The following is a 5348-nucleotide window of genomic DNA, read 5'->3' as shown; positions in this document are numbered from 1 at the left end:
CCCAGACCCCCGGCTCCGCGCTGCGGGGGGGCTCGCTTCGCTCGCAACAACACCCCCCTTCGTACTTGGCCCTCGCTCCTCCCGCTCCGCCAACGCCATGTCGAAGTAAAGCGAGCGGGTGTAGAAGCGCGCGAGCGGCAATGCCAGCGTAAGGGAGACTGCGACGCCACAGAATTGCCGCAGCCTTTCCAACGACACCCAACGGCGGTTTCGTTGAGCGAGTGGCAGTAGCTCCTGTGCCAATCTTAGAACCTTCAAGCCCCTCGCCTCCGAAATGTAAACCTTCATAGCCACAGTGTCCACATGCACGCCCAAATGGTCTAAACGCTGCGCTCCTTCCCAACAACATTTCGACGGGTGCCGCACGATGCCCAGCCGCGCAAATAGTGCGTCCAGACGGCGCCGAGCAAGCGCACAGTCCTTCTTCGTAGCGGGCCGCGTTGCGGGCGAGGGCGAAAGCAGGAAGTCGTCGATATACGGGAGCACTCGGTAGCGGTACCTCTCCCACAAATGCCACACGAGCGGCCGAAGCATCTTTGTAAACCACAGCACCGACCTTCCCCATCCGAACGGTAGGGCAACACACCGGTAGAAAGAGCCATCGTAGGAGAAAATAAACATATCGCGCATGGATGGATGCAAGTAGAAGTGCCGATATCCACTCTTCACATCCCACGACATCATCATGTTTTCCTTCTGTAATTCCATCGCGAAGGCCGTTACAGTCTCCATCTTCACACTGCCCCGGGGCCAGTGCTTGCTCTGTTGTGAAAAACTGACGACAAAGCGTCCCTTCCTCTCTGCTCTCTCGCCCTGCCAAACGGTAAATGCGGACGATACCATCTTCCCCTCTTCCACGTATCTCTCCACATAATCCGGATCCAGCCGCCCGTAAATCCCGCTCCGGCAACCAGCCTCCAAGTCTTTTTTCCCGACCCTCCTGTCTTCCTCTGATTGGGGGATATCGGGCAGCACCACACCCTCTGTAAATGGCACAGCAGGAGGGTCCAGGATCCCATACCGAATGGCACGCACCAGATACGGGCTGGCCTCCAGCTCCGTACGCCATACATCCGCGCGCAGTGCTACCCCTCTCCAAAGTGGGAGTCCCCGGACTCCCACTTTGTCCTTTTCGCCAAAAGGCGGGCTCGTCACTCTTCCGTGGCAGCCCCTGGGGAGCTGCCATTCTTGCTTGAGGCACGTTGGAGCCTGGCCTTAGCCAACACTTTTGCGGCCTCGGTTTCCATCTTGGACGTGAGTGCAGCCCGGGCCGTACGGTAGGACTCTGAGAATACAGCGTCATGCCCTTGCTCGACAAGGAAGGACATCTGTCTCGCGATCTGAACTCCTTGCTCCGTAATGTCTCGAAAGTATTGCGCCCGCATAGATAAAACCTCCAGCGTCGCCTTCATAGCATCCCCGGCGAGCACGAGTCTTCTTGTCATATCTTCGATAGTCCCACCATGCGTCTTCGCGACGTCGAGGGCTGTAAGCCCCAACTCCGTCCAGACGCCAGCAGCATTCAAATACTCCCACTCCTTGGCCGATCGCCGGTCCCGGGAGCAGAGGTAGTTGAGGAAAGCATCTTGAGGGGGCTTGAAGTAGCCCATATGCGTTATGGGTACATGTGGGCCCCGATCGAAAATGCCGCCCTCACCAACCAGTCGGGCAGAATTCAGTTCAGTGACAGCAGTGGCGTAGTCGCGGCGCTCGGGCTTTGCGATCGCCCAGGCTGCACGCGCCACTGCTCCAGCGTCGTTCGCAGCGGTTGGCGCGCGTGTGCCAATCGGCGCGGCGGCCGCCGTGCCGTCTTTGTCGTTGTCAGTCATGCTGCCCGGAGTCCTCTGAGTGGACTCTACTAGAACCTGTCACCGCCTCGCGTCGAGGGGAATTTCTCTTTCACAAAAGAGAAATAGACATAGCCGAGAAGTCACAAGACTCTCACCCGGCCGTCGGCGATATGTAGGACAGTGCACGCTCGGTCGAATGCCAGGTGTCGGCATGTCACTCGCTACTCCCTAGACAGCTTCACCCGCATACACAAGTGTATACAGACGCATACAGTGTACTGTATTGCTCTGAGAAGTATACACGTGTCTTTTACAGATGTCAATGACGAGGTTCTGTCCTCGGAAATGTCAGAAACAGTTCGAATTTAAACATGTTGAACTGTAAGCGAGGGTTATTAACTTAATATAGTGAGAGGCCAATGGAGTATCGCCAGGTCAGAAAATTGATATAATAAGGGTGGTGGTGGGCAAGAACGTGCTCTGTTAAGACCGGCCCTCAGGTTAATATATGGTCAAATCAGATATAACATGGTCCAGTTTTTTGTGAACGACTGTATGAACCTTGATTTCTAACATTGCTAGCAAGTACTCAAGAAATTACGGCTCGATTTCTTGCCCATTGAAATGGACACGATGCTTGGATATTATTGCCTGCAGCCCAGAAGAGAGCTGATTCTTCCCAAAGACCATTTAGATTAAGGGACAATACCGTTCTAATCATTGCCTTGCGTGGAAACGAAACACCCATTCCCATCACGCTAGTTGTTAACTTCCCGAACTGCGTTTGCAGCAAGCTTCAAAAAGAAGCCCTTGCCTGGATTCTTTAATTTTCCACTTGTGCCAGGCCCACTTCCCATCCACGAACCACGAGCTATTTCACTTGCCTCATAAGTGTCCCATTCTCGTCGCCAAGCGTCCTTAATTTTAGATATAACGAAGGAATCGGCTGGCTCAACCAGATCTCCCATGCATTTTTGGACAGATTTGTTCTCATTGTGGCCAGAACAATTGTCTACAAATAGAACCCTTCTTTGCGTGTTTTGCAAAGCCCGAATTGCCTTTGGTTCGGAAAGCCATTCTTGAAAGACTCTCTTGTCCATCCATCCCTTCTTACCAGATCGATAACAAACCCCTGGAGCTGTGTCGGGAACTCCCCAAATGGGGTACGAACAGTTTTCGCACTTAAACACAAGCATCGGAGCCTGGATACATGCGCGCGGACCCCTGTGATTCTAACCATCATCAAACAATCTCAATCGGTTGAGATGTTTCCGCAGCTTGACCCTGTTCATCGCGAAGGTCCGACACCCTGGCACCGTGGCTGCTACATCTGTGGCCGGTGTAGTGCAATGCGCCTGTCAGGCAGAGACCGCGGTCCGATGGTCCAGCAAAAACAACAACAGCGGCAAAAAGAAGAACTGCCGATGGCACAGCGCTACGGAGTGTCCGACTCTCCCTTCTCCGTTTAAACGAGCTTGCGACTCGTAGTAGCTCAGATCCCTGATGGGGGGGGGCGCAGAGAAATAGCCCGGCCCGGGATCGATGTGGTAGAGACTTGCGAAGAGAACTGCTCGACGAGTGTGGGGTGGGGCGCGTACTTAGGTACCCCGGTTCCACTGGGTTGTAAGGCCAATGCTCTTTGAGCTTCTTCGACACCTTGTAACGCGACAAGGCCTTCGACGGGGGGGTCGCAACACAGCCCGACGGGATGAAATGAAAGTAGCAGCGCTACGTCAACTGTGCCGCCCGATGGCTCGAAACACCAACACCGGTTCAGTCGCAACCGACGCCGATGGCACCAACACTGGCTTGTAACACGACGAAGCCCTTCGAGGGAGACGTCGTTGCAACAGTCTCCGTCGGAAAATGGGTCACAGTAGCAGCGCTACGTCAACTGTGTCGCCAGGTGGCACCAACACAAGATAAGGGAAAAATAGGTAGAATTAGAGATAGAAAAGGATAGGGAAATAAAGGAAAAATAAAAGGGAACCCCCGAGCAATAGAGGATGCCGTACGCTTAGGTAAAAGGGGGCGTCTTGATAGAGACGGACTTCGGCCAAGGCGACATTCAACTCCGGCAACTCGGGTTGGTTTACTGACTTGTTCGGTCAAAGGGCTAACTTATATAGAGCCCCGCCGGGGCGAGTACAGTAGCTCCCGGCTCTAGATTCTAGATCAAATTAGTAAATAAATTAAATAATTAAAATAATCGTGCGCTTCGTCGCACACGTGTGTCCCCCAAACCCGAACTACAGTATCCAATTTTTTCCTTTTTCACTTCCTTTCTCCCCCCTACCCGAGACGGGTATTGCACTACATATCCCCCTTCTGAGCGCTCTTGCGCAACGGCTTCACTCCCTTGCTTCCCAACTTCTTCCTTTTTCTTCCGACCATCGGTCGCCGCTTGCGTGAGAGTAAGACGATCTCCATGTTTCTTTCATCGAATCCCACTGCCGGACATACCACCGGCGGTCGCCGCAGTGTGGGCTTCTCATACACGCCTTCCATTCCTAACGACCTTCCTTCCATACCCCGACTTCCCCCGGACACCAACATTCCTGAACCGGCCTTCCATCCCGATCTCCATCCTTCATCAACCCCTCGTCGATACCCCTCACTAGCCAAGCTCCAAGGTAAATCCATGGGCGACTATCCCTTACTGTACGCGGCCGCTCCTTGGTTTTCCGCCATCGACGTGCGCGACGTCACTAGCATCGAGCGCGACTTTGCCGACGGTGCGGGGATGCTGCCGGGTCACCTTCCCCTTCAAGCCATTTCCTCCTACGATTGGCGTGCCCGTATCGCCATTCCCCCTTCTATCCTGCGCCGTTCCTCCCCTCGTGGCCGCCAGGGCCTATCCCTGCGGTTCATGAAAGCCGGCTATCATGGACGGCCGTCCTCGACCGTCTCGACCTATCCCTATCCGATGCCCTCATTCCTTCGTCCTTCGGATGTGACACGTGGAAATTTCGCACGGAGGGGGAGCTTGATTACCTTGACAACCTCCTCAGCTGGACACGAGGTGACCCCGTGCTCGAGGCGGACCGCCTGTGGCATAACCAACTGACGGTGACTAACGATGCCATGTCATACACGCGCGCAATCCTCCCCCTCAATTTCCGACATATGAAACGCGGGAACATCCCCTTCTTCCAGCATACTGTCCGATTCGAGCATAAGATGAGATCGGACACGGGATATTTCCTAGCTTACCAAATGGTTGAGGCGGGGGAAATTGCTCGGTCACACTATCCCAACCGGTACCAGCAACTCCCCTCATGATGGGGACAATTTGAGGTCTGTCAAGGATTTTGGGCAGAACTCGGTCCCATCCTTACCTACTTTGGAAGCCATCTCACTGATCCTCGTGACGGGTTGTGGGTTGTCTTTTTGACGGAGTGGTGCGTGAAGGTAGCCGCCACCTTGCTCTGGGAGGCGTACGATTGTTGGCGGCTGTGGTATCTCCCTCCGAAGCTCGTCGAGCTTATGTGCCTTTTGGACTATACCGTGCCCTTGGGCGGAGCGGACACCGACTTCAAACTGCACTCCTTACTCGAA

The sequence above is a fragment of the Chondrus crispus genome, genomic scaffold (assembly GCF_000350225.1).
Source record: "Chondrus crispus Stackhouse genomic scaffold, scaffold_150, whole genome shotgun sequence".
Lineage (NCBI taxonomy): Eukaryota > Rhodophyta > Florideophyceae > Gigartinales > Gigartinaceae > Chondrus > Chondrus crispus.
Note: the sequence above shows the minus strand (reverse complement) of the source record.